This window comes from Scyliorhinus canicula, chromosome 23 (genome assembly GCF_902713615.1).
Source record: "Scyliorhinus canicula chromosome 23, sScyCan1.1, whole genome shotgun sequence".
Lineage (NCBI taxonomy): Eukaryota > Metazoa > Chordata > Chondrichthyes > Carcharhiniformes > Scyliorhinidae > Scyliorhinus > Scyliorhinus canicula.
Genome location: NC_052168.1, coordinates 1,602,323 through 1,608,908, shown reverse-complemented (window position 1 = coordinate 1,608,908; position 6,586 = coordinate 1,602,323). Strand labels below are relative to the sequence as shown.

Below are 6,586 nucleotides of genomic sequence, written 5' to 3'. Positions count from 1 at the left end.
ATTTATTTCCTCCCCCCGCCCCCCGGGCACCGCGGCTCCGGTTTGTTTGTTTCCCCGATGCGCTCCCCGGCCGGCCGGGTCACTGGAGGCCCCGGGATAGGGTTTAAAGCGGCTCCGTGGCGCCGCAGCCTCCAGCCCGGTAGCGTGGCCGAGCGGTCTAAGGCGCTGGATTAAGGCTCCAGTCTCTTCGGGGGCGTGGGTTCGAATCCCACCGCTGCCACAAGGCAACTTTTTGGCCAATCCTCCTTTTCCCAGCGGGAGAGGCTCCTGCTCCCACCCCCTCCGGGGGACACGACTCCCGGAGTCCAGTCAGCAGGAGGCCACTCGGCCCCTCTGAGCCCTGCCAGCCCTCTGCAACAACTCAGTTCAGACAAAATCTGTGCTTTGTACAGCTTTTTTATTGTTATTAATATTATAATAATTATTGCGCTGTTGAATTCTGCCCCCTCATTGATAAGAGTCCAGGGTCCAATATTATCTATTAACCGCTTCCTCAAACTGCTTTGCCATCTTCAATGGTTTGTGCATGGATCTGTGCACCAACTCTGTCAGGATTACTTGCTGCCTCTACCTGTTCTCCATCCCAAAATTAATCACTTCACACTTCAATGCATTAAACCCCTGCCCATTCCACCAACATGTCTGCATCCTTTTGAAGTTTAATACTATTCTCCACGGAGTTCGCAACACTTCCATGTTTCGTCATCCGCAAATTTTAAGATTGTGCCCTGTACGTCATTAATATATGTCAGCGGGGCAGCATGGTGGCAGAGTGGTTAGCATTGCTGCCTCACGGCGCTGAGGTCCCAGGTTCGATCCCGGCCCTGGGTCACTGTCCGTGTGGAGTTTGCACATTCTCCCCATGTCTGTGTGGGTTCCACCCCCACAACCCAAAGATGTGCAGGGTAGGTGGATTGGCCACTCTTAATTGGAAAAACTAATTGGGTACTTTAAATTTATTTTTAAAATTAATATATGTCAGCAAAAGCAGGGGCCCCAACATCAACCCCTGCAGAACCCCACTTTCAGTCTGAAAAACTCCACTCGTTTCCTGTCACTCGGACCATTTTATATCCTTGTTGCTCCTGCCCACTTTATTCCACAAACTTTTAACTTTGCTCACAAGCCTGTTATGTGCCACTTTATCAAAGGCGTTTTGGGGGTGGCACAGTTAGCACTGCTGCCTCATAGCTCCAGGGACCCGTGTTTGATTCCGACCTCGGGTGACCGTCTGCGTGGAGTTTACAATTTCTCCCCGTGTCTCCGGTTTCCTCCCACAGTCCAAAGATTGTGCAGGTTAGATGGATTGGCCGTGATAAATTGCCTTTAGTGTCCAAAGATTGGTTGGGGTTATGGGTTTGTGAGAGAGTGAGCCGAGGTAGTGTGCTCTTTCAGAGCGATGGTGCATACTTGATGGGCTGAATGGTCTTCTGCACTGTAGGGATTCTATGAAATCCATGCACGTTATCCTTATTCCCAGTTATGCATTCCTCAAACATAAATATCATTTGCCGTTAATGATGTCTTGCCTTAATTAATCTGCATTTTCCCAAGTGTATATTCATTTTGCCCTAAATCATCATTTCTAAAGGTGTCCCATGACTGAGGATAAACCGAGGTGTCTGGTGGCTATGAAAGATGATATATGAAAGGTGATTGCATCCCTAACTTCAAATGTTCTATTGATTTTTTGGCCTGAGGAATTTAGTTACCACACTAGCTGAAATTGTAAATGTTGCCCTCGTCTTGGCACTTCCCCCTTCCTTTACAATATCTCAGTCATCACCCACTTCCCAAAATAAAACTTGTAAAACCACTCTTGCCCTTTAAACATGCGATCTCCCAAATCTATGCGCACACTTTACGTAACTTTTCTTTATTCGGATGTGGGTATGACTGACTGGGCCAGCATTTATTGCCCATCCCCACTTGCCTTTGAGAAGCCTTCACGAGCCGCTGCAGTCTGTGAGGTGTAGGCATGCCCACAGTGCAGTTAGGGAGGGAGCTCCAACAAGATTGTAGTTCCAAATGAAGATTGTGAGTGACTTGGAGAGGAACCTGCAGATGGTGATGGTCCCAGGTATCTGTTGCCCTTGTCCTTCTCGGTGGTAAAGGTCATTGGTTTGGAAGAAGGTGCTGTTGAATGAGTGGCGAGATCCTGCAATGGATCTTGTAGATGGTACTCACTACTGCCATTGTGCATCGGTGGTGGAGGGAGTGAATGTTTGTGGAAGGGTTAGCAATCGGGTGGACTGCTTTGCCCTGGTCGGTGTAGAGCTTCTTGAGTGTTGTTGGAGCTGCACTCACCCAGGCAAGTAGAGAATATTCCATCACACTCTTGACTTGTTGATAGTGGACAGGTTTTGGAGAGTCAGGAAGTGAGATAGCTCTGCAGCATTCCCAGCCTTTGACCTGCTCCTGTATCCAGTTTTGAATCTCTCTGGTAGGTTTTGGTTCTGAGTTCAGCACTGAAATGGCCCAAACTAGTCTCCGATGGTTACATCCAGCACCAAGACCGTGGTCCATTCCTCACCCTACTGAATTTCTCCACAGCCTTTGACATGATGAATCAAACTATCACTGGCCAATTTTGTCCAGGTCAATGGGAATGCTCTCACTTGGTTTCACTCTTACCTGTCCCGCTGTAGCCAGGATCCCTCCAGCAATGGCCAGGCCGTTCTTTTCTCTGGAACCTCCTCCAGTTCTGTTACACCTTTCAACCTCCCTTTCCTCCGGCATTATATTAACATAGAAAATAGGAGCAGGAGGAGGCCATTTGGCCTCTCTTCACAGTTCCCAAAGTTTCATATCATCTGCAGGTGTTGAAATTGTGACCTGCACACCAACGTCTAAGTAAATCAGGAAGAGCGGAGCTCCAAACAACCACCCCTGGGTAACTCCAAAGCTTCCTCCAGTTCGAAAAAGGCCCATTTACCAATACACTCGGTTTCCTGTCACTCAGCCAATTTCGTACCAATGTTGTAATTGTCCCCTTTTCCCCCCCATGAGCTTTAATAACTGTTCACAAGTCTGTTATGTATCAAATGCCTTTTGGAAGTTCAGGTACATCAACGTCAACCTTTGCCGTTACCTCATCAAAAAAACGTCGGCACGTTAGTTAAATGTGGTTTGGCTGATACCAGGTTGCTGCTGGCAGGGTCAGGAAGGAGCTGGTGTGGGCCGGGGGGGACAGAGGTGAGGTGTTGTCGCTGTGGGGACTGGGTCGGGCGGGGGGTGCTGGCCTGGGGCGGGCAGTCGACGGGCTATGGCTAGTCGACGGGGAGGGGGGCGGGACGCCTTCTGATCCGGTTGGTCACCTGGAATGTGAGAGGGTTGAATGGGCCGGTGAAGCGGTCGAGGGTACTTGCTCATCTGAGGGGGCTAAAGGCAGATGTGGCAATGCTTCAGGAGACCCACCTGAAGGTGGCGGACCAGGTCCGTCTGAGGAAGGGGTAGGTGGGGCAGGTTTTCCACTCTGGGTTGGATGTGAAGAACCGGGGAGTGGCGATTTTGGTGGGGAAAAATGTGTTGTTTGAGGCATCGGAGGTGTGGGCGGATAAGGGGGGTAGGTTTTTTATGGTTAGGGGCAGGCTACAGGGAGAGAAGGTGGTACTTGCTAGTGTGAATGCCCCAAATTGGGACGACGCGGGCTTTATGAGGCGTATGCTGGGACGGGTCCCGGATCTAGAGGCGGGAGGTCTGATTATGGGGGGACTTCAATACGGTGTTGGATCCTTCACTGGATCGGTCCAGTTCTAGGACGGGTAGGAGGCCGGCGGCGGCCAAGGTACTGAGAGGGTTTATGGACCAGATGGGAGGGGTGGACCCATGGAGGTTTGTGAGGCCGAGGGCACGGGAGTACTCTTTCTTCTCCCATGTACATAGGGTTTATTCTCGGATAGACTTCTTCGTGGTGAGTAGGGGACTGATTCCGAGAGTGGAGGAGGCCGAATATTCAGCCATTGCAATCTCCGACCACGCTCCGCATTGGATGGAGTTGGAGATGGGGGAGGTGCGGGATCAGCGCCCGTTGTGGCGGTTGGATGTGGGGTCGATGGCGGAGGAGGTGTGTAGGAGGGTCCGGGCAAGTATTGAGGGGTACCTCGAGGTGAATGATACGGGGGAGGTCCAGGTGGGGTGGTCTGGGAAGCCCTGAAGGCAGTGATTCGTGGGGAGCTGATATCCATCCGGGCACACAGGGAGAGGAGCGAGAGGGATAGACTGGTGGGAAAGATGCTGAAGATGGACAGGAGGTATGCAGAGGTACCAGAGGAGGGACTGTTGGGGGAGAGGCGCAGCCTGCAGGCTAAATTTGATTTGCTGACACTAGAAAGGCGGAAGGACAGTGGAGGAAGGCACAAGGGGCAGTGTATAAACATGGTGAAAAGGCGAGTAGGATGCTGGCTCATCAGCTCCGCAAGCGGGATGCGGCTAGGGAAATTGCTGGAGTGAGAGACAAGAGTGGGAATGTGGTGCGGAAGGGGGTAGAGGTGAATGAGGTCTTCAAGGACTTTTACGGGGAACTGTACCGGTCGGAGCCAACGGTGGAGAGGAGGGGAATGGAGAGGTTTCTCGACGGGCTATCTTTCCCGAAGGTGCAGGAGGAGCAGGTGGAGGGGTTGGGGGCGCCGATTGAGCTGGAGGAGCTGGTTAAGGGGATCGGGCAGATGCAGTCATGGAAGGCGCCGGGGCCGGATGGGTTCCCGATGGAGTTTTATAAAAAGCGGGGACGGTGTCGAGGGTGGTTGGATCCAGGGTCAAACCAGGGTGGGGACTCGCGATTTTTGGAGTTGCGGTGGAGTCGGGAGTGCAGGAGGCGAAAGAGGCCGGTGTCCTGGCCTTTGCGTCTCTAGTAGCCCGGCGGAGGATCTTGATGCAGTGGAAAGATGCCAGGCCCCCAAGTGTGGAGACCTGGATCAGTGACATGGCGGGATTTATAAAATTGGAGGGTCAAATTTGCCGAGAGGATCAATACAAGGGTTCTATAAACGATGGCAGCCTTTTCTGGACTTCCTGGCTCAGAGATAGGTAGAACATAGAACATAGAACAGTACAGCACAGAACAGGCCCTTCGGCCCTCAATGTTGTGCCGAGCAATGATCACCCTACTTAAACCCACGTAACCCGTATACCCGTAACCCAACAATCCCCCATTAACCTTACACTACGGGCAATTTAGCCTGGCCAATCCACCTAACCCGCACATCTTTGGACTGTGGGAGGAAACCGGAGCACCCGGAGGAAACCCACGCAGACACGGGGAGGACGTGCAGACTCCACACAGACAGTGACCCAGCCGGGAATCGAACCTGGGACCACCCTGGAGCTGTGAAGCATTGATGCTAACCATCATGCTACCGTGAGGTAACTGGGTCAATAGCAGCAGCAACCCGGGGGGGGGGGGGGGGGGGAAAGAGGGGATGTGTTCCTTATTGTTTCTATTTTTTCTATGGTTATGTAACTTAACATTGTGTTAATTTAAGTTGTTGTTAATATGTTTTGCTGTTCATTGAGGATGGGCAAATGTTTATGACTGTTACCATTATTGTTATTGTTGGTATTTATTACGGTTCGTCGTTGTTGTATAAATACAACATTTTTCAATAAAAATTATTTTTAAAAAAAATGAGGTTTGGCTGCAACAAATCCACCCTCAGGTTTCCTCAATTGTGTATAAATTTTCCAAGAATTGCTGAGCGTTATTTCCAATTCTTCACCTGATGTGAATTCTGCTGAAACGTTTCAGCTGCGTTTCTCCTCAGATCTACATCTTCCTTACAATAAAACATAATTGTCCAGTGGGTAAATGTGGGGAGGTATCAATGCAACATATAGGGCATGATGACCTCGGGAATAAGGTCAATAAAACTGGCCCCACCACCTTGGGGGGGGGGGGGGGGGAAGAGAAGAAACTCAGTCAGTGTCGTTTCCCTAGCACTGCTTCAGAAAATTGAGCGAGTGTGAGCGTGCAGACGGGCTAAGAGTGGGTATAACAGTGGAATTCCTCTGATGAAATAGGCTGGGAACATCAGCTATGGAATTGGCAAGGCACTGGATGCCAACTGATACCAATTGGATCATACAGCAGGGAGTCGGCACCTTCAGGAAGGGGAGGAGGTTAGGATGAAAAGAATACGTGGGTTTCATATGAATCTGCGTGGGTTTCCTCTGGGTGCTCCGGTTTCCTCCCACAGTCCAAAGATGTGCAGGTTAGGTGGATTGGCAATGATAAATTGCCCTCAGGTTAGGTGGGGTTACAGGGATGGGTGGAGGTGTGGGCTTAAGTGAGTGCTCTTTCCAAGAGCCTGTGCAGGCTCAATGGACCGAATGACCTCCTTCTGCACTGTAAATTCTATGATTCGATAATTCTATGAATACAACAGGGATAGATACCAGAAAAACTTGCCCCTTAGTGTCCAATGGTGTAATTCAAACCAAATCATTTGGAGCAGGCATGGGCCCAAGTAATTTTGTACTGACCGGCATAAAACAGGCCTCAAATTCAAATCAGGATTCATGCATTTCATCGTTCCAGTCCTTACATCTAACTCTGTGTTAATAATAAGTTTTTCTGTGACAAACTAGG

At 50.4% G+C, this 6,586-nt stretch overlaps 1 non-coding gene across 1 annotated transcript; it reads left to right on the top strand.

Moving 5' to 3' along the window:
* Positions 1-138: 138 nt before the first annotated feature.
* Positions 139-220, top strand: trnal-aag. Its single transcript has one exon. It is a non-coding gene; the product is annotated as a tRNA-Leu (tRNA).
* Positions 221-6,586: the final 6,366 nt, after the last annotated feature.